The sequence below is a fragment of the Elephas maximus genome, chromosome 4 (genome assembly GCF_024166365.1).
Source record: "Elephas maximus indicus isolate mEleMax1 chromosome 4, mEleMax1 primary haplotype, whole genome shotgun sequence".
Classification (NCBI taxonomy): Eukaryota; Metazoa; Chordata; class Mammalia; order Proboscidea; family Elephantidae; genus Elephas; species Elephas maximus.
The window spans coordinates 66,196,300-66,220,104 of NC_064822.1; the positions used below are offsets into that span (position 1 = coordinate 66,196,300).

The window sequence follows — 23,805 nt, forward strand, 5'->3', positions numbered from 1 at the left end:
TGGAGGGTTTTAAGCACAGAAATGACATGACCATTTCATCTTTGAAGTAAGCCACAAGTTTCTCAGGATGATGATGACTGTTTACCCTTGGTTCCATCCTTGAAGAGTAATGATACATTTTTACTTAGGAGGAGGTCTTTCAGATTCTACAGATTGGAACATCTGTAAGACAAATCTTTCTCTTGCTAGTAATGATCTTTCATTATAGCAGAGCTTTGATGACTGTGAAGTCTTTATTTCCATATTAAAACTGAGATGAAGAGAGGAAAAAGGAGGTGGTATAGGGGAGGAAACTCTTGTTCTGGTGCAAAAAAGAGAGTATGAAAGTGATATGATTAAAAGCTAAAGAGGAGTGATTTTCAAGGTGGAGGAAGCACTCATTAGGATCAAATGCTAAAAAGATGTAAAATAAAATGAGAGTATTCTATGAGATTGATAATGTGGAGGTCACTCTTCATCATGGTTCATTGGTGTGCTGGTGACAAATGTGAAATTTCAGTTAGCTGACAAATAAGAGGTAAGGAAGTGGAAACAATGCATTTAGAAGGTTCTTTTTTTTTAAGTAGTTATGACAGGAAGGAAAGAGATAATATCTAAATAGATGGTTATATGCAGGGTCAATGCATTTATAAATATAGATAGGAGAAAGCTTGCAACTTGAGGTGAAAAATTCAGTTGAAAGAGAAAGGATATTTAATAGACCAAGATTCTGGAGGCAGTGAAAGAATATGAGACCAATGCGCAACTGGAGGAAATAACCTTGGATGGGAGGAGTGTCCCCTCTGATGGAAAGGAGGATGGTTGAGGATTCTGAGAAGTTTGTGAGTGGTAGGAAAGAAAATATAGACAGTTCTTGATTGATAGACTCTATTTTATCAGTGAAATAAAAGACAAGGTCATGTGCTAAGAATGAGGGAAGAAGTGATGGGTTTGGGGGACCATGGAAGGTAGAATTTTAGAACATTGCAAAGGGAAAAGAGAGACACCTGCCTATAGACACAACATCACTGGGCAGCACTGAGAGCTCAGATGAAGCAGAAGGCTGTACGTTTTTAGTTTCAGTCTGCACCACTGCCTGATTTTTGGCAGCAGCCCTTGTCCCACTAGCGGTAATAACAGAGAAGTTAAATGATAGGAATGATGAAGGGTGAGGATTTTTCAGGGTGGCTTTAGGGGAAGGAAAGAGGCAGAAGGAAATCAAAGTAGCCAGCCAAACAGTGAGGATGCTGAAGTGAGGACTGTGTTGGGGAGAGAAAGATTTCAGAGTAACAGTGTAAAAGATAAAATAACAGACACAGAGTCTTATTTGCTGGCTCTCTACTTGCTCAGCTATGGAAATTTGTAGACTTGAGGCTAAGTGGGGCATAAGAGAGTGCTGGGAAGAACCTGATCTGAGTCTCCTATTATGGAGGGTGTCATGGATTGAATTATGTCCCTCCAAAAATGTGTGTATCAACTTGGTTAGGCCATGATTCCCAGTATTCTGTGGTTGTCCTCCATTTTGTGATTGTAATTTTATGTTAAAAGGGTTAGGGTGTGATTGTAACAGCACCCTTACCCACGTCAGATCCATGATCCAATATAAAGGGAGTTTCCCTGGGGTGTGGCCTGTACCACCTTTTATCTCTCAAGAGATAAAAAGGAAAGAGAAGCAAGCAGACAGTTGGGGACCTTATACTACCAAGAAAGCAGCACCAGGAGCAGAGCACGTCCTTTGGACACAGGGTCCCTGCACCTGAGAAGCTCCTCAACCATGGGAAGATTGAGGACAAGGACCTTCTTCCAGAGCTGACAGAGAGAGAAAGCCTTCCCCTGGAGCCAATGCCCTGAATTTGGACTTGTAATCTACTATACTGTGAGAAAATAAATTTCTCTTTGTTAAAGCCATCCACTTGTGGTATTTCTGTTATGGCAGTACTAGATGACTAAGACAGAGGACATAGAAACTTTTATCTGTCTATCGATAAGAAACTGGCAGAGAATGACAGGGCAAGGAGGGGGGTAGCCTCAATAGGTGTAATGTGTACCCTTACAGATTTTTGGTGAGTGGGTATATGAGCTCCCCTGGGCCCAGAGGAAGCAGAAGTAGGTAGCGGCATTTGAGTTATCTACAAAGAGCTTTACCCAAAAGCACTGTCTACAAAACAACAGACCTTCCAAGAAAGAAGTCATGTGGGACATTTCACTAGAAGTTGAGAGGTAAGGTAGTCCTAAGAGGCCTCTCAGACAGCCTATCACCCATGTCAGGGAATGATGCATTATAGAAATTCCCCAGGGATCTCTGTGTGGAGTCTTCTAAAATCCACAAAAGTGCCCCATGAGAGATAACTGATATTTGGGTGTCGTATATGTTAAAAAAAACCCGTTGCTGTTGAGTCGACTCCAGCTCATAGCGACCCTATAGAGCAGAATAGAACTGCCCCATAGAGTTTCCAAGGAGCACCTGGTGGAACTGAGCTGCTGACCTTTTGGTTAACAGCCATAACTCTCAACCACTACACCACCAGGGTTTCCAGGGTGTTGTATGGGTAAATGGAAATCCTGGTGGTGTAGTAGTTAAGAGCTGTGGCTGCTAACCAAAAGGCCAGCAGTTCGAATCCACTAGGTGCTCCTTGGAAACTCTATGGGGCAGCTCTACTCTGTCCTATTGGGTTGCTATGAGTTGGAATCAACTCAATAGCAATGGGTTTGGGTTTTTTTTTTTTGGTATAGATAAAGGTTCAACCAGAGAAGTAGAACCAGTAGGTGTTATATATTAAGTAATTTCTTGAAAGGAATTGGCTATGTGATTGTGGGGTCTGCAAATTCAAAATCCCTATGGTAGGCTGTCAGAAGGGCAGGCTAGAATTCTCTGGCAGGGGTTGAAGCTGCAGTCAACTGGTGGAATTTCATCTTCATCATAGAGGCCTCAGCTGTGTTCTGAAGGCTTTCCAGTGAATTTAATCAGCCACATCTAGATTATCTAGGATGATCTTCCTTACATAAATCAACTGATTATGGACTTCAATCATATCTACAAAATATCTTTACAGCTACACCTAGATTAATGTTTGATTGAATAAGGGGAATGCTGTCTAGCCAAGTTGTCATAGCAAAAGACCATCACAGATATCTTCTACATGTAATGATGGCCAGATAATATCCTCCTCCTTCTTTTTTTCTCAGGATTCCCTGATCTTTTGATACCTGAAGGCTGTCTTACTTCCCCATTGCTAGTCATGGGAAACAAGAATCAGAACTGAGAGGAGTGCCCAGAAAAAAGGATTTGGTTTTAATATTGACATTTTGATTTAGATTGGATTAAACTTTTCCTGGTAGTCAAATGAGATTGTTCTAGTGGGCAGAATTTATTAGACGAGCTTAAGGATTTACCTGATATATTGTCCAGGAATAGAAAGGGTGGTCTTTCAGAGTGTGTTTGAAGGTCATGGGGGGAGAATAAAGCTCTTTCCTGATTGTAATGTATGAGTCCAGATCATTCAATAAGTTGGTCACATATAAAGATGATTGCTGAATACAATATTAGTTATAACAGTCAAAGCATATCTCTTCAACTCCATGACATTCTTTGCATTCTCTCTCTTTTTTAGTACCTATTATTTGCTTTTAATAAGGGCAGAGGAAAGTGAAAACCAGCTTAAATTGCATATGTGAAATAAAGGAAAGTGAGTAACTGTGTATTTTCCTTCTCTGGTAACTTTAAAAATAGAATAATTAAAAACTTTTTCTGAAATAGTTTCTGTACACAGAAACTGGGATTTGATAAAATGGTCTTATTTAGTGTCTGCACATGTATGGCTTTATGTTTTTCTAAATTAAAAAAAAATTTTCCTATCAAACTTCCTTCTCCTCTATTTCCCCAAGTAATCACTTTAAAAATTGATGTGTATTTCTGGAAGTCCTAGCTAGAGCAATAAGACAAGAAAAAGAAATAAAGCACATCCAAATTGGTAAGGAAGCAGTAAAACTGTCCTATTTTTGGATGATATAATACTATACATAGAAAATCCAAAAGACTACATGAGAAAACTACTGGAACCAATAGATTCAGCAGAGTGGCAGGATATAAGATAAACATACAAAAATTGGTTCATTTCCTATACACAAATAAAGAGAATGATGAAAAGGAAATCAGGAAAACAATACCATTTATAATAGCCCCTAAAAAAATAAAATAAAATAAATAAAAATTTTATTTGTTTTAAACAAATCTAACCAGGGAAGTAAAAGACCTATACAAAGAAAACTATAAAACACTATCTCAAGAAACCAAGAGATCTATGTAAACGGAAAAACATACCTTATGCTTATGGATAGGTAGACACAACATTGTGAAAATGTCAGTTCTACCCAAAGCAACCTACAAATACAAAGCAATCCTGATCCAAATACCAACAGCATTCTTTAAAGAGATAGAAAAACTAATCATTAACTTTATATGGGAAGGGAAGAGGCCCCAGATAACTAAAGCACTATTGAAGCAGAAGAAGAATGAAGTAGGAGGACTCACACTACCTGACCTCAGAAACTACTATATAGCTGCAGTAGTCTAAACAGCCTAGTATTTCTACAATGACAGATACATTGACTAATGGAACAGAATTGAGAACCCAGATGTAAATCTATTCACCTATAGTCACTCGGTCTTTGACAAAGACCCAAAGTCCATCAGATGGGGGAAAAGATAGTTTTTTTAACAAAGATGCTGGCAAAACTGGATGTCTATGAACAAAAAATGAAATAGGACCCGTACATCACACCATACACAAAAACTAACTCAAAATGGATCAAAGACCTAAATATAAAACCAAAAACTTTAAAGATCACAAAAGAAAAAATAGGGCCAATGCTAGAGGCCCTAATACACAGCAGTAACAGGATACAAACCATAACTAACAATACACAAATACCAGAGGATAAGCTAACTGGGATCTTCTAAAAATTAAACAGTTATGCTCATCAAAAAACTTCACCAAAACAGTAAAAAGAGAAACTACAGACTGGGAAAAAATTTTTTGGCTCTGACAAATCCAACAAAGATCTAATCTCTAAAATCTACAGGAAAATCCAACAAAAAGACAATCTAATTAAAAAATGGGCAAAGGATATGAGCAGATACTTCATCAAAGAAGACATTCAAGTGGCTAACAGACACATGAGGAAATGCTGGTGATCACCAGCCACTAGAGAAATGCAAATCAAAACCAAAAAGAGATGCCATCTCACACCAGCATTACCGGCATGAATTAAAAAAAAAAAAAAAAACGAAAACAAATGTTGGAGAGGCTGTGGGGAGGTTGGAACTCTTGTGCACTGCTGGTGGGAATGCGAAATGGTACAACCATTTTGGAAAACCATATGGAACTTCCTTAAAAAACTAGAAACAGAAATACTATGTGATCCAGCAATCCCACTCATGGGAATATATCCTAGAGAAATAAGAGCCATCACATGAATAGACATATGCATACCCATATTCATTGCAGCATTGTTCACAATAGCAAAATGATGGAAACAACCTAGATGCCCTTCAACGGATGAATATATAAGCAAACTATGGCGCATACACACAATGGAATACTATGCAATGATAAAGAACAATGATGCACCTGGAGGGCATTATGCTGAGTGAAAAAAGTCAATCACTAAAGGACAAACACTGTATGAGACCACTGCTATAAAAACTCATAGGGTTTACACACAAAAATACAATCTTTGATGGTTACCAGGGAGGGGAGGGGTGGGAGGAAAAACACTAAATAGACAATACGTAAGTGCTAACTTTGGTGAAGGGCAAGCCATTACAAGATACTGGGGAAGCCAGCACGACTTGTCCAAAGCAAGGTCATAGAAGCTCCATAGACACATTCGAACTCTCTGAGGGACCAAATTACTGGGCTGAGAGCTGTGGGAACCATGGTCTTAGAGAACATCTAGCTTAATTGGCATAATACAGTTTTTAGAAAGAAAATGTTCCATATTCTACTTTGGTGAGTAGCATCTGGGGTCTTAAAATCTTGTGAGTGGCCATCTAAGATACTCCACTGGTCTCACCCTATCAGGAGCAAGGAAGAACGAAGAAAACCAAAGACAAAAGGGAAAGATTAGTCCAAAGGACTAACAGACCATAACTACCACAGCCTCCACCAGACTGAGTCCAGTACAACTAGATGGTGCCCGGCTACCACCACTGACTGCTCTGACAAAATAGAGGAATCCAAATAGGGGGATCAAAATAGAGGGTTTTGGACAGGGCTGGAGAAAAATGTAGAACAAAATTCTAACTCACAAAAACAAAACAAAACGAAACAAAACCCCCCAGACTTACTGGTCTGACGGAGACAGGAGAAATCCTGTGAGTGTGGCCCCCGGATACCCTTTTAGCTCAGTAATGAAGTCATTTCTGAGGACCACCCTTCAGTCAAAGATTAGAGAGGCCCATAAAACAAAAGGAGACTAAATGGACACACCAGCCAGGTACAAGGACTAGAAGGCAGGAGGGGACAGGAAAGCTGATAATGGGGATCCTAAGGTCAATAAGGGGAAAGTGTTGACATGTCGTGGGGTTGGCATCTGATGTCACAAAACAGTATGTGTATTAATTGTTTAATGAGAAGCTAGTTTGCTCTGTAAACCTTCATCTAAAGTACAGTGAAAAAGACAAAAAACTATTTGAAAAAGAATTGATGTGTAATAATCTCATTACTGGATTTAATTGCCCTCTTGTGGTCAATTGTGCTAGTGACAGTTGATAAAGCAGTCAGCCCAAGGTCATTTCAGGGGGTGTAACTATTACAGATACCATTTCAGAGTTTTTTTTTTTTTTTTTAAAGCCAATCAAAGGAAAAAATTGTTTTATTCAATCACTGGACGAATGAACATCCTCCTATTACTTTGATTCTAGAAACATTTGTGCATTATTTTTGTTCTACTCAGGTATGAATAGGTTATTTGTGTCCATTCAATCATTCGGTTCTTCACCGTACACTTTCATGATAGAGGTCTAGGGTCATTTGATTAACAAGATTGCCTGTACTTTATATTCAGGTCACTGTCACTTATGGACATTCATCCTAGAATGACGGTGAATGAGTAAGAAAGAAAAAAACGGTAACTTTCAGTAGCAAAGACAGTGGAAATATCAGTGGCAGTAGGCTCATTAGGGAAGAAAAGGACAAAAGAGGATAAAACCGAGACATGTTTATATTCTCAATAAAAAGGCAACATCTAATTATAGGAAAGTAAATTTTCTTAAAAGTAAGAAAGGAGAAGGGTAGAATCAAGGCTAATCTTCCTATCGTTTTGGAATGGTCCATAATCACATATGCATAATTTCATTATATGGCACAGAATCATAGGCAGATACAGTGGGTTCTGAGGATTATTTGTGTGCGTGTATATATATATATATATTTTTTTTTTTTTTCCTTTAAGCAATACCACTCCTCTCACCTCATCTTGGCAGACAAATACCATGCTGTTCATTTTTCTATTTAACTGCGTTTTTGTTGGTTTATCCAAGTTAGGAAATCTTTCCTCAGTTTTCTGTAGAAGACATTAGGCTGGAAATCGTGAGATTTTTTATTATTTTACTTTTTTTGATCTACAAAAATGACACTTTCATTTGGTTCAGCCTAAATATGGTTTTGTAATAAAATAGCGATGATAAATTCAGAACGCCAGCTAGCTTTTTGTACTGTACCTTCCACCCAGTTCCACTCTCTGCCCTTCCAAAAAATGGGGATACATGCGAATTGTTCTACACGAAAGTGCAAAGAACTAAACGTATTCATATAAAGTGTTGCAAAAAGTATTCCAATAAAGTGAAGACAGTAGTTTTCACTCCTAAGTCTTCAGTGAGGAGAGAGAGATGGAAACTTGGACTTTGATGGAGAACAAGAATGTTTTTCACCTTTGGCCTTGTTTGCTTTTTTAATGTCCCATGCTTTCATCATCTTGAGGGAGAAATCGCCTTTATTTCTTGTAAGATCGTTTGTTACAAACCACAAAGATCCTCTAACAGGATAGCTTCTTAATTCAGAGTTGTGAAGAACTACTCCTTTAATCCAGGCCTACAAAAAAATCAACATGGAAATTCAGAAAGAATTCTCTGAGGCCTCTCTGGAGTTGTGGGTTCTTCAGATAAAAGAAGACACAATATGTGAAGGTGATAGAAATGTCTAATGAACATGCAAATATGACGTGGCATTAGTAGCAGCAGGATTTGCTGGAAGGACCAAAACTCAAAAACAGGAGAGATGATATGTACACATACAAATAGAAAATAGAGATAAATAACTCCATGAAATAAAATGATAACCAAAGTCCTCTCTCCACCCTACCTTCTCCCCCAAAGTAAACCCCTGTATTTGGGTAGTTTTATATATGAGTTCTTAGAAATTTTCAAGGAATAGGTAATCTCTATATTATTATTTAAGAAGTCCCTGGGTAGTGAGAATGGTTAATGTACTCGGATGCTAACTGAAAGGTTGGAGGTTTGAGTCCATCCAGAGGTGCCTTGGAAGAAAGACCTGGCGATCTATTTCTGAAAAAATCAGTCATTGAAAATCCTATGGAGCACAGTTCTACTCTGACACTCATGGGGTCAACATGAGTCAGAATCGATTTGATAGCAACTGGTTGTATTATGAAAGTTGTTCCAGAAATAGAAAAAGAGAAACTCTTCCCAACTCATTTTATGGGACTAATCCTGTATTCCAAAAATGGATATGGTTATAAGAAAAATTTCACTCATTAACATAGATGAAAAACCCTAGAAAAATATTTGCGGAGTTCAAAAGTTTACTACTCATTGGTACATAATAGGCAAACAGGTTCTAAGTTAGGAATGTAACAATAGGTTGAAATCAGAAAATCTGCTAATGTAATTAAACATATTAATGTATTAAAGGATAAAAATTGATTATGATTATCTTAGTAGATGTATTACTACAAGTTGGTTGTTAACATATATTTATGATTTTTAAAAAAACCTTAAAAAATTAAGAATCTAAAGAACCACCTTTAACTTAATAAAGAGTATATTCCAAAAACCTGTGGGAAATATCATGCTTAATGAAGAAACCGTAAATACATTTTTTTGAAGATTCAGAATAAGGCCAGAATGCTTATTATCACAGTTCACTGTAATACTGGAACTCTTGATCAATGCAATTAAATAAAAAGAAATAGGGGAAAAGATTGGAAGGCAAGAGGTAAAAGCCATCATTTTCAGATTGTCTATGTAGAAAACTCATCCGAATTAATGTAAAAATGAGTGAAACTAATAATAGTTCAATAAAATGGCCAGATATAACGGTAAATTATAAAAATAAGAGCTTTCCTCTGTATCAACAAGAATCAACCAGAATATGTAATGTAAAATAATATACCATTCACAGTGATTAAAAAAAAAAAAAACAAGCCTATAAAGTTATCTAGGAATTAACTTTAGAAAGAATGCATGGGAACCTTATGGAGAAAAGCTTAAAACCTTACTAAAGAACTATAATAATGAAAGAGAAATAAATGGAGAAATAGTCCACATTCATTGCTGAGATGACTTAGGATGTTAATGAGAAATATTTCCCCAAATTAATCTGTAATTTCAATGTCTTTCCAGTAAAAATTCCAAGCAGATAATTTGAGAATCTTAACAGCATATTCTAAAATGTATGTGGAAAAATGCAGTTCACAAAAGGTTAAGAACAAAGAGGGGATATTTAAAAAGAAGAAAAAAGAAAAGACATACCCTACCAGATTTAAACATACACAATGAACAAATTGACCCAGGTAACAGGAGAGCTCAGAAACAAACTGCTATAAATTAGAACTTGATATATATTTAAGGTGGCTCCCCAAATCAAGGTAGAAAAAGTATTGTTTGAGTGAAAATGGAAAAACTCACCAAATGTAGAATAACAAAACTGGATTTCTTCCTCTTACCAAATACGAAGCTAAATGAGAGACTTAAAAAAGATCTTTTTGACATTAGGGTGAGGGAAGACTTTTTAAACAACATGTTTAAAGCACAAATAATAATGTGGTAAATTGATTAATTTGAGTAAATCAAAATGAACAGTTGTTACTCAATGAAGGTTACCAAACACAGTATTAATATATTGATAATGGAGTGGGAGAATATATTTACAATGCCTAATAATAAGGGGTTAATATTTAGACAGTATGGGAGCTCTTATGAATCAAACTGAAAATAAAAAAAGATACAAAATTCCTTGCGTTTCATAAAACATAAGATACCATAGTTCCTAAGATGTGCCATTATGTTATCACTAAAAAAGGAAACAAACGAACAAAAACTACTACCAATTAAATGATGACACATTTTCTTCCAACTTAGAATTTTTATTTCGTACATATTGAAAGAGGTACCTGAGATTTAACTATTGATTTTTATCACATGTTACTTGTGTGTGCTCACAAAAAAACCTGGTCGATGTATTCTTAAAACTTATTTTCATCTTAAGTGCTATTCTTCCGAATCACTTTCAGATTTCATTTTTATGGTCTGTGACATCACATGGCTGTTGATGATGTAGTGTTTCCTAAGAGTGCCTCACTGTCACTTCTGGGATTGTTTTCCAAACTTCTGACAACCATTCTGCACGTCTTCATTCTAATATATATATTTTTTATCTTGCCAGAAGTTATCAACAGAAGATTTCAAACAAAAGCTAGAATTCCAATTCCTTTTCAAATTGTTGTTAAATGATTCACTGACTGAACCATTGAGAGACTGCACTTGTTCAATGGAATGTCAATGGGAAAACAACCAAGTTCATGCATGAAGAGGAGTGACAACTATATCATGACCACTGCCCACCAAGATGGCAACTGTAAAATGCTGTGTCAGATTGTGTTTCCAAAGATGGCTGCGTATCTCCCTTCAAATATGCTCTTTAAGAACAAAGAAAGAAACAAATTTATTGAAGTATAACTGATGTACCATAAACTGCACCTATTTAAAGTGCACAATTTGATGAGCCACATGCTGTTTTGTGTTAGTTTAGGTGGGTAGTGTATTTCTAGAAATTTGTCCATTTCCTCTAGGTTTTCAAATTTATTGGAGTACCATTTTTCATAGTAACCTGATATGGTTCTTTTAATTTCAGTTGTGTTTGTTGTGATATCAGCCATCTCATTTCTTATTTGGGTTATTTGCTTCCTTTTGTTTTTCTTTGTCAGATTGGCTAGTGGTTTATTGATTTTGTTGGTCTTTTCAAAGAAACAGCTTTTGGTCTTGTTCACTGTTTCAATTGTTTTTTCCACTCTCTATTTCATTTAATTCTTCTCTAATTTTTATTATTTGCTTCCTTGTGGTGCCCGAGGGTTTCTTTTGTTGTTCTCTATTTGTTCAAGTTGTAGGGATAATTCTTTGATTTTGGCCTTTTCTTCTTTTTGATGTGTGCATTTATTGCTATAAATTGACCCCTGAGCACTGCTTTAGCTGTGTCCCAAAGGTTCTGAAAGGAAGTGTTTTCATTCTCATTGGAGTCTATGAATTTCTTTATTTTGTCCTTAATTTCTTCTATAACCCAGTAGTTTTTGAGCAAGGTGTTGTTCAATTTCCATGTGTTTGATTTCTTTTCCCTGCATTTTCTGTTATTGATTTCTACTTTTGTGGCTTTATAGTCAGAGAAGATGCTTTGTAATATTTCTATGTCTTGGGTTCTGCTTTATGACCTAATAGACACATGCTCTTTTTCAAAGTGATCTTGACACTCCCCATCCAGAAGTTGAGTCTACTTTCCCTCCGTTTAAATCTGAACTGGAGATCTTAAAATTTTGTGAGTGGCCATCTAAGATACTACACTCTTCTCACTCCATCAGGAGTAACGGAGAATGAAGAAAACAAAAGACACAAGGGAAAGAAAGATTAGTCCAAAGGACTGTGGACCACAACTACCACAGCCTTCACCAGACTGAGTCCAGCACAACTAACTGGTGCCTGGCTACCACCACTGTCTACTGTGACAGGGATCAAAATAGAGGGTCCCAGACAGAGCTGGAGAAAAATGTAGAACAAACTTCTAACTCACAAAAATAGACGAGATTTACTGGCCTGACAGAGACTGGAGAAACCCTGAGAGTATGGCCCCCAGACATCCTTTTAGCTCAGTAACGAAGTCACTCCTGAGGTTCACCCTTCAGCCAAAGATTAGACAGGCCCATAAAACAAAACGATACTAAAGGGGCACATCAGCCCAGAGGCAAGGACGAGAAAGCAGGAAAGCTGGTAACAGGGAACTTAAGATCATGAAGGGAGAGTGTTGACATGTCATTGGATTGGTAAGTAATGTCACAAAAATATGTGTACTAATTGTTTTATGAGAAGCTAGATTGTTCGGTAAACCTTCATCTAAAGTACAATAAAAAAAAAAAAAATCCGAACTGGCCCTATGACTCACTTGACCAATAGAATACTATGAAACTGACACTATTTTCTGAAGCTAGGTCATAAGAACCCTTGTAGTTTCCACTTTTGTCTCTTGGAATATTGACCTGTCGTGTAACAAGTTCACTACCTTGCTGGAGAGGCTCTGAGACCATATAAAGAGGGAGGAAGGCCAAGTTGTCCCAGTATCCTAGTCAAGCCTTCAGATGATTTTAGTTTCAGCTGTCATCTAACTGCTTGAGGTACTCCATGTGAGACCACTCACTTCAGCTCAGTCAACCCACAGAGCCATGAGAGATAACAAAATGGTAATTATTTTAAACTGCAAGTTTTGGAGTGGTTTGTACACAGCAATTTGTCACAAAACACAGAGATTAGTACTATAAATTGAGTACTGATTTAACACAAACCTAAAATATTGGCTTTGGGACTAGGTAGTGGGAAGAACTTGGAAAGACCTCTAAGAGACTCAGTAAGAGCTAGAGGACAGGGAGGAACTTTTTATTGGGAGCTGGAAAAACGACAACTTGCATTTGGCAATGCTTTAGCTTGTACCAAGGCAGCTACAGTAGCTAAGGTAGCTAAAAAGATGGAAAGTTGAATGTCCTAGCTGATTTCTTTTAGGTGAGTATGAGAAACTACAGATGAACTAAAGAAGGAACTGCTCCGTTTTCAAATAGGAACTGTTAAGATTTCTGAGCCACATTTTGTGGATTTGAAGGTAAAACTTCCAGCAAAAGTCTCTGAAATTAATAAATAGCCTCAGGGCAAAGATCAGATAAATTCAGGACACTGTCACTAAAAACATGGTTTCAGGGTCAAGATTTTTAGGGTGCAGCTGTAAGACCTTTGTTAAGACCATAGAAAGACATCTTGTAGGCCCATTGACTTAGCCAAAAAGTCTTCTAAAAATCCTAAGGGCATGTATCTTAGATTTTTTCTGTTATATTAGAGGGATTCCAAGAAAATTAAGGGCATTTTTACCCAGCATCTTTTTTCTCAGTTCCAGGTGGCGGTTGTTGTTGTTAGGTGCCATTGAGTTGGCCCCGGATTTGTGGCAGCCCATTGCACAGTAGAACAAAACGCTGCCTGGTCCTGTGCTATCCCCACGGTCAGATGGATAATTGGACTGTTGTGATTCCTGCTGTTTTTATTGGCTGCCTTTCTGAAGTAGATGGCTAGGTCTTTCTTCCTAGACTGTCTTAGCCTGGAAGCTTGGCTGAACCTTCTTTAGCATCATAGCAACACACAAGCTTCCACTGAGGGATGGTGCTTGCCCATTAGTTACGTTGGCTGGGGATTGAAACTTGCACATTAGTTACGTTGGCTGGGAATCGAACCTGGGTCTCCGGCATGGAAGGTAAGAACTCTACCACTGAACCATCACTGGCCACACCAGCCCAGGGTAGACAGGGCCTGTCTTGAAGGGTTTGACAGTATGGCTTTTGTCTAATGGAATGTATTTTAAATTGATATACAGGAAGTCTACACAGTTTTAGAAATAGTTATACTACCTTGGGCTGAAAGAAACAGGGAGAGAGCTCAAAGCGAAAAGAGGCCTTTGGGCCTTCAATCTTTTAAAGGCATGAAGCAGGCTGAGAAAGCTACTCATCTGCAAATATGGGCCATTTCTCACAGAAAAGGGAGGATGATGCATCTTTAGAGCTTAGATCCCAGAGGATAGAGAGGAGGCATGAAGGACCACTCTCAGGGGGGCAGGGCTGGACCCTAATTGAGGAATGGTGACGTGTGCCTGGCTGGATTTCAGAACTGCTATGTAACTGCTAGAACCTCCTATTCTCCCAGCTTTTTGACTGGGAATATTTACTGCCCTTATCCTACCTTTGTCTCACCATTGCTTATTGGGTTTGTGTGCAGGGCAGGTATCTTTTTAGTTCAAATGTCTTTGGTTTGAGAGCTATACCTAAGGGGTTGCACCTAAAGAATTTCACCCAAGGAGCCTCATTCACAGCTGATTTAGATGACGACATCTTGAACTCAATTATAATGGGATGAGACTTTTGGGGGAGAAGCTAAGTGTAGTTTCATGTGTGAGAGATGTGAATTTTGTGGCCATACGGCAGATAGCAGCAAATTGTGTTTCCAAAAACGACCACAGTAGCTCCAACTGCATGCTCTTCTGTAATGTGACCTTGCCACTCCCTGCTCGAGGGGTGAAGCCTGTTTCACTTCACTGCATCTGAGCTGAACCTGTGACGCACTTCACCAAACAAATGTGGTGCAAGCGATACTGCGTGACTTCTGGGGCTAGTGCATAAGAAGCCTTGCAGCTTCTCCATTTCTTGGAATGCTTGCTCTTAGGGGCTCTGAAATGCCATGTAACAAGCCCAGCTATCCTATTGGATAGTTCACAAGGAGAAGCTTTGCACCACTTGGAGACTACATTGAGAAGCTACGCTGCCCCGACCTCCGACAGAGCCTTCAGATGATTCCAGTTCCAGCTGCCACCTTAGCTGCAATTGCATGAGACCCCAGGCAATCAAGGAAAGGACCACAAGATGGCAGTGTTGCAAAGCAAACTATTTATTGGGGCTGCTCTTGTACTGGCTTGCTTGAGGAGGAAGTCCCTCCCAGCAGGAGACCTTCCAGAGACAGCTGTGCAGGGGACTATCACCCAGAAGGGGAAGAGGGCAAGTGAATTCCTAGGGGAGAGAAGAGTTGAAGAGAGGGCTTGTGTATCTAGATGATGTCACTCAACAGCAAGGTGGAGTATCTCTGGGTCAGAAACCACTGAAGGGCAGCAGTAGTTTGGGGTCTGTTGTAAGACAGAGTTTGTTTTATCTACAGGTTGTACAAACAGTTTAGTACTCTCACCTGAAAGTTAGTGAGTTCAAATCCACTCAGGAGCACCTGAGAATAAAGGCCTGGTGATTTGCTTCTGAAGGGTCAGAGCTTTGAAAACCCTGTAAATCACACCTCTATCCTGCAACACATGGGGTCACCATGAGTTGGAATTGACTCAAAGGCAACTGGTTTGGTTTTGGTTTTACTTGTGACAATTGGATGGGTGCAGTTACATGGGGGCATGCAAAGCAGGTAGGTTCTAAATGGCTAAATATATGCTCCTTTGGGCTATTTTGAAAGCAGTTGTGTGAAAATTTGAGTTTGGTACCTGAAGGCTTTGGACTAAAGGTCCTAGGCTGGTGTGAACAAATAAATAGCCTTTTTTTTTTTTTTTAGAGATAAATACACAAGGGACCATCTTTGCCTCATTTGTGTAAAAGTACCTAAGACCAGCTTCTTGGCACTCTGAGTGGGAATCAGGACTTCAGAGGGAAGGTTTGCATGGTGTATCTGGAAGGCTAGACTCCAGGCCCAGGCACTTGTGCTTTACCGAAGATTCTTGCCCTCAAGAACGACAAGGAGGTGGATCTAAAACAGCCTTGTGAGCTACAGACGGTTGACTGTGGTGAGGCTGTGTGCAACTCCTGTTCCTGCATTAGATTTCCGGGTGGAAAGAACCCTAAGAATGTCTGAAATAAAATTTCCTGTCAACAGAGCTGGAATTTAGAGTCACATTTCATTTACGGAAAACAAAGAAATGCAATATTTCTTGCACGTTGAAAGTGTACACTGATTCTAAGAAAACAAAATTAAAAAAAAAATCAGCTAATAATTCCCAGGGTTTTGGATATAATTCTGCCCACAGGTAAGAGTGAAGTACCTTATTTTGTTATCTTCTAATTTTAAGTTGCTGTGATTATTTTACTCCTCTTTTTCCTTTGCTCAACTTTATTTTTCACAAAATTTGTAACTAAGTAGCAGTTCTCATATTGTTTAACCTTTGGTGCCATTACTCCCCTTGGAGCTTCTGCTAAGCCGTCACAACAGGGGCAAATGCAAGGAAAACACATTGTTTAAAACTTTTGCAGAATGTCCAAGATGGTCACTCACAATAATTCTCAGGATCTGAGGCACGAAGCTAGTATATGCTACATGTGTCTTGTCTTTTATGTATGGGTACTTGTCCCTTAAAGTCTTAGTCTGTGTCTAACCTTGTTTTAGTAATGCTCCCTTCCTCATCTCATTTCAGACCAGGAGGCGTAATTACGCTGGGAACACATTAATTGTTGAGCCTGGGCTGCCACTTAGTGTAAATTATGGCCTTTAATGGACTTTGGGGAAAAAACTTCTTATTGGTGCAAAGCATTTTGGCTTTCCCCAAGTGGTAAGAATTAAAGAATACAGTTTTTTTTTTTTTAAATAATTGTGCTTTAGGTGAAAGTCCTTTTCTTACCACAGATGAAAGTCCAGAGCTCAAGTTAATTTCTCATACAAAAATGTATATACATATTTTTAGGTGACACTAGTTGCAATCCCCATAAGGTGACAGCACACTCCCCCTTTGTACCCCAGGTTTCCCGTGACTATCCAACCAGCTCTTGTCCCTTCCTTCCTTCTCATGCTGCCTCCAGACAGGAACCGACCATTGGTCTTGTGTATCTGCTTGAACTAAGAAGCACACTTCATGTGTATTATTTTATGTTTTATAGTCCAGTCTAATCTTTGTCTGAAGAGTGGGCTTCGGGAATGGTTTTAGTTTTGGGTTAACAGAGTGTCCGGGGGCCGTGGCTTCGAGGGTTCCTCCAGTCTTAGTCAGACCATTAAGTCTGGTCTTTTTTTGTGAATTTGAGTTCTGCTCCACACTTTTCTCCTGTTTCGTCAGGGACTGTCTGTTGTGTTCCCTGTCAGGGCAGTCATTGGTAGTAGCTGGGCACCATCTAGTTCTGGTCTCAGACTGATGGAGTCTCTGGTTTCTGTGGCCCTTTTGTCTCTTGGGCTATTTGTGTCTTTGGTGTTCTTCATTCTCCTTTGCTCCAAGTGGGTTGGGACCAACTGATGCATCTTACTCTTGCAAGCTTTTAAGTCCCAGACACCACTCACTAAAACAGGATGAAAAACACTTTCTTAATAGACTTTGTTATGCCAGTTGACCAAGATGTACCCCAAAACCATGGCCCCCGCAATCCCTTGTTACTCTGTCCCTCGAAGTGTTTGGTTGTGTTCAGGAAAGTTTTTAGCTTTTTAGTTTAGTCCAGTTGTGCTGACTTTCCGTGTGTTGTGTGTTGTCCTTGCCTTCACCTAAAATAATTTGTGTCTGCTATCTAGTTAGTGAATACCCCTCTTTCTCCCTCCCCACCCTTTTAACCATCAAAGAATGTTATCTTCTGTGTTTAAACGTTTTATCGAGTTCTTATAATAGTGTCTCATACAATACTTGTCCTTTTGCGACTGACTAATTTCACTCAGCATATTGCCTTCCAGATTCATCCATGCTGTGAAATGTTTCACAGATTTATCATTATTCTTTATCGTTATGTAATATTCCATAGTGTGTATGTACTGTAATTTGTTTATCCATTCATCTGTTGGTGGGCACCTAAGAATACAGTTTTACGAAGTAGAATATATTTAAAGCCCATTTTCTGGGCACATTTTTTTTCATGTTAAATAAGGACAATTGCAACAATCTAGCTACCTATCTCTTGACACTCTAGCTCACTTCTGCCACTTGTTACCATCCTGAATCAAACCTGATCACGCCACTATCCTGTTTTTAAAAGGTTCCATTGGCTTCCTATTACCTCTAGGATAAAATGCCCACTTCTTTTAAGACCCCCGATAAATCAATCTCAACTGATCTCTCTAGTCTCACTTTTTATCCCTCCCCTGTACACTGTTCATGTCTTTTCAGCGTTCAACTTAGTCTTACTCTCTTGGCACTGGGCAAAATTGGGGTCTGCTTCCACTTTTTGTCCTAGGCCTCACCTATATTTTTTCATGGCAATGAGACAAAAATATTAGAGTATAAAGAATCAGAAACCAACAACATATTTCCTGCTCGTGTCTTCCCCATCAAACCCAATGCTAGTGGTATTTGGTTATTGCACTGCTTCTGGGTCATTGCCTGAAGGTGGGCTTCTCCATTTGTCCAAACAGACCCGGGCTCCAAGTTGGTATAGTGCTCTTGTCACTGGGTGTACAGTAGAGAGATAACAGGTGCCTTGTATAAGAGTGCCTGTGGACATGGCTGGCTCCAGTTCTAAGGGTGGAGTTTCTCTGATTTTTTTTTCTAAATCATGTTCCTCATTTATTTTTTGTCATGATATAAGATATGAAATACAAGATACTAAGTTCAGTTTACAATTCCACCACAAACGCTGATTGCTTTGCTAAAGTCAATAGGCCGATTGGGGAAGCAGTGAAATGTTACAATGAAATATATAAAGAAAAAAGAAAAGGACTATACAGAAAACTCTCGTGGATCTTCTGACTAAAAATGCCATTCCCATTTCCAGGGATAACCCAGATGATCCAAAACCTTCCACAAGTGGAGTTACTACCGCAGTTGACAGAATGCCAACATTGTCTAACTCTTCTTCATCGTTGGGGAAAATTTTTATGATTTATGTCTTTTTTATGTATGTATTAAAATATATCTATAAGTTTATATGTAATGTATCCAACCCCCAACACAAATAAAGATTGGATTTATAAACATACTGATACTAAAAGGCAATAATAATGAAAACTAAAAAAAAAAATGGGGTATTCGATTTACGTCAGAACCACTTATGACAGAGGCGTCGGAATGAAACCCCGTGGTAAATCGGGGACTACCTTTATGAGAAGTAGAAAACAGCTAACACTGCTTTTGTCAGCTCTGGTCAACAGAGTCAACAGAGAAGTCAAAGAAAACAATCAGTGAAAGGAATCTGTTGGATTTTAGCAGGAACAAAGCGCTGGTGACCCAGCCCTTTCATTGCAGCCAAGCTGTCATAACCCAGATTTCAGTGGGTTGAGGAGTCAAAAAGGGATGTGCGGAAGTGAATGCAGCTTGTGGAGATAATGGTTTCAAAGATTTGTTGGTAGTTTGAGTGAGATGTGGGATTGAAGGTAGTTTTATTTTGTTTTAATTCGGAACTAAAGATGTTTTTTAAATACTGATGGAAAGGAGCTAATAGAGAAGAGAGGCTGACAATATAGGAAAGAGAGATCATCCTGACAGTGAGATGTGAGGGAGTAGGAGAGTACTCAATTAACACAGAGTTGTAGGACTCCACTTGTATTGTATTCAGAATAAAGACTCCCTGCCTAAAATGTCTCCCTTCTAAGTAGGCGCCTTCTTTTCTTTAGGGTAGTGGTTAAAATGAGCTAGACCAAGCTCAGGCTAGAGTGAGAAGAACTGAGCTCTGGCTGTATTTATTTTTCATGGGATTTCAGGCAAATCATTTAACCTCCTTGAAATCCAGTTTCCTAATCTGTAAAATGTCAATAACAATATCTCTACTGCCTGGCTCCCAATATTGCTTCACATAAGATGGTTTATTTCCAAGCATTTTAAAGAAATTGTATAGATTCTTAATAAAATGTGGTTTCCCATTACAATGGTTAAAACATGGACCTTCAAAACATAACCACATAGTGAAGAAAAAAATTAGAGTAAGGGTGATTTATGTATAGCATGGATGTTTCTCACGTTCTCCTGACATGAGCAATGTTAAAGGTTTCTGCTCTAGTGAAATTGAATGGTTGCTATTTTAAAGCAAATCTTTCTAAAATACAAATAGCTCAAAGATACTAAATCACTGAAGGGGGGAAGCACTTTTAAGAGCAGCTTTATTATTAAGAGCGAGGGATCTTGAGTCAGAGAGTTATAAGCTTTATAGGGCAAAAACTATTGTTTTTTTTTTGAGGAATATTTCAGTAGCCATCAGTAATTGGAGGTTCAATCACACAGCCAAGAATGAAAGCAGGAGTCAGGCCAGCTATCACCTCACAGATCCTCATCAGTGAGCAGGCACTAAAAAGGCATGCAACATGCCCAGCTCTCTGGGCTTTTTTGGTGTTCTGGAAACATCTCTTGCGAAAGGTTTATCTGAAGCAAATGCAATGCTTTGTTGTGACAAAATTTCGCTAATCATTCTTTGGAATCAGGTAACTAAAAATCCCACTGAATCAGTGGCATGGGGTATGAAACCCTAAGTCCCAGACCTCTCTAGATTTCTGTACTTTGTTGCTGCAAGGATGTGGGAGTCTCCACAGTATGCTAGCCAGTCCATACTTTCCGAATGCCACTAATTTCACCAAGAAAAACCCATTACTACCATCTGTTATACTAAATAATAAGTCTCTAATTCCAACATAAGGAGTCCCTGGGTGGCTCAAATGGTTGAGCACTCAACTACTAGCTGGAAGGTTGGCAGTTTGAACCCACTCAGAAGTGCCTTGGAAGACAGGCCTAGAGACTTGCTTCTGAAAGGTCACAGCATTGAAGACTCTATGGAGCACCGTTCTGCTCTGCACACATGGGGTCACCATGAGTCGGAATTGACTCAACAGCATCTGACAACAAGAATTTCAACTTTAAAAATAAAAACACAATTCCCTGTGCTAATTAGCAAAGAAACTGGGGTGAATGGGTAATAAAGATAGCTGAAACATTTGTATTGTGCCTCTGCAGTGTGATGACTTTTTCAAGAAAATGAGGGAGGACCCCTGGAGGGTGGCTTCTTGATTAGGGCAGCTGACTGATCCTAATATTGCACTACCCATGGTCAAGGATCTTAAAATAATAACACATTGTATCATTCCATACGTAAATATGCTTCTTAAGAAAACAAAACAAAAAAAAAATTGACCAAAATAACATTAGCACACCTAATAAACTAACCATAGTTTCTTAATATGATCAATTTCCGTCCATATTTCTCCATTTGTTAAAAAAAGTCCTTCGTCTCTGGCCTATTCAAACTTAGTTGCAATCTAAGACCACGTGTCACATCTGGTTGTCATGTTCCTTAAGCCCCTTTTGACCTTCAACTCTCCCTTTTGTGATGATCTGTGAACAACCTGAAGGGCCTCTGATAGTTATTGACTTTATAGATTTGCCGAATTTTTTTTTCCCTGGAGTCGTTTGGCTTATTCCACTACCCCCCAATTCCTCTAAACTGGAAATTTATAGTCTAGTCTAAATTTTGATTAGAAGAATTTATAGGTGATGATGCATAACATTTCATTTGTCTTTCTGGGGACAGTAGGTCATCCTACAATGAGGAGTGTCCCAAGATATGATGTGGACAGCCTGATTTCTTCATTGTAAAGTTATATTCTTTTCTTCCTGGGATCATATTGTTTTCAGTGATTACTGAACAAGTGACACCCATTACCACCTCCAGAGGAGGAGTCCCATCACATGGAGTATAGAAACTCATTCCATAGCTTGCAAGTATCAGGATTGTCAAGAGATACACAACTCACACAGGTATTGGATGGAACAACATTTTGCTCACATAGAGAAGAGACACAGAAAACCAGCTTTAATAGTGGGCATTAGTCACCCATGGCCAGTGAGTCTTGTTCCACAGAAGACACAGAGAGATGGTCTGCATGCACCTTTCCCTGATCCCTCTTGCTGGGAACAGGTATAGCAATGCGATTGGCCGGGTGCCGAATTATGCACATGCTTAGCTTTTTTTTTTTTAGCTAAGCAGTTTCTGGGAAGGTTGACTTGTGTTCAGGACAAGAGGGGAAGTACGTGTTGATAGGCCACTATCTACTATGGGATGTGTTTTGGGTTAAGATGCCCCAGAAAAGGAGTCAGGTCACCTTCACATTCTGTCCAAGAAACTAGGCCAATATCTGGTCCTAAACACAAGTTTCATTCATGGGTCATATTGCCCTCTTCCATGGTGTTACTTTGACACTAGTATAGGAGTTCTTCTACATTTATTAGTTACATGGTTTTTTCTTGTACAGTTCTAAGTGGAAAGGTAAGATAAATTCATAAACCTATACTTTCATTTATTTCTACAATTGTTATTCCATATTCATGATTTTCTTAGCATTTGTACCCGGTTCTCCATCCTGGCCCATTTCAGTTGCTCTAATATGCCTATGAAAAGATTCCAATTCTTTTGATGATTGATTTGACATGCCACCTAGGAACTTTTTGATGACTTTAAATTATGGTGTTGGAGGAGAATATTGAATATACTGTGGAGTGCCAGAAAAACAAACAAATCTGTCTCGGAAGAAGTACAACCAGAATGCTCCTTAGAAGCAAAGATGACGACTTTGTCTCACGTACTTTGAATATGTTATCGGGAGGGACCAGTCCCTGGAGAAGGACATCATGCTTGGTAAAGTAGAGGGTCAGTGAAAAAGTAGAAGACCCACACTGAGATGGATTGACACAGTGGCTGCAACAATGGGCTCAAGCATGGCAGTGGTTGTGAGGATGGCACAGGACCTGGCAGTGTTTCGTTCGGTTGTACATAAGGTCAGTCTCTATGAGTCAGAATTGCCTGCATGGCACCTAACAACAACAACAATTTCACCAATGAAAACTCATCAGACATTTATTCTGATAATTAGTAAAGTCTCTATTATTGATGTGAGATAAAGATACTTGAAGTGCTGCTAGTAGCTGATTCCAAACTCCCCAGGTCACCAGGCTGATAGTAAATCCATTTCAGTTATAATTAGGCCCCCTCTCCAGGGTCACTTCAGAATTTGGGTGTATCACCTTGAAACTTGAGAAAGTCATTATATTTCCAGTCCATCATGGCAATGAGTTATTCGTATTATTTATTACATAGCATTATAATGATCTAAATATGCATTTTTTCTTACTCTGCCATGAGTTTCTCTAACAGAGGAATCCCATTTTATTCAATTTTGTATGATAGCATGAAATCTAGTGCCTGTCACATAAAAAAAAAAAAAATAGTAGGTACTTTGTTAAATGCTTGCTGAATGAATCTTCTTGGTCCGGGCGATAAACTAACTAATGATTTGAAAAAAGCATACCCACCCTTAAAATACCTTTTCCATCATGATTTCCCGATGAATAAGAAAACAGAACGAGAGCTAAGTGGCAGAATATATTATAATTCTGTTGACTTTTTTCTTTTAGCCACATGCCTGATTTCTTCTTTGTTCCATGCCCTGGCTTGATGCTTATTTTAATGGTTATTAAACTCTGAAAATGGTTTTCCCTTAACTTTTTTTTTTTGTAGTATCAGGACAGGCCCTCTTGTCTGAAGTGAGTTGGAGAGGCAACATGGTTTGAGCTTAAACCACTGCCGTCAAGTGGATTCCGACTCATAGTGACCCTATTTACGGTTTGAGCTTACGACTGTGGATTTAGAAGCCAGACTTCTTGGTACTGAATTCTTCATCTGCCACTTACTAGCTGACAACCTAGGCAAATTCTATCTCTCTGTGCCTCGGTTTCCTCATTAGTTATAACTCTATAATCCTTTTCCATAGGGTTAATATCCGTTAGGCATGTAGAGCAGAACATGGCACAAAAGTGGTGGCTTTTATCATTTTTATTGGCCAGCCTGGACACAGAGCTAAACGTT

The 23,805-nt window shown here is 38.8% G+C and overlaps 1 protein-coding gene across 1 annotated transcript in view; it reads left to right on the forward strand.

Annotated features, from left to right (window-relative positions):
• Positions 1 to 18,763, forward strand: part of KLRG1 (killer cell lectin like receptor G1) — a 51,934-nt gene extending 33,171 nt beyond the window's left edge. The window contains exon 6 of the transcript XR_007517124.1: positions 18,736 to 18,763. The gene's annotated coding sequence lies outside the window, so the exon portion shown is untranslated. The remainder of the gene's footprint in view (positions 1 to 18,735) is intronic.
• Positions 18,764 to 23,805: the final 5,042 nt, after the last annotated feature.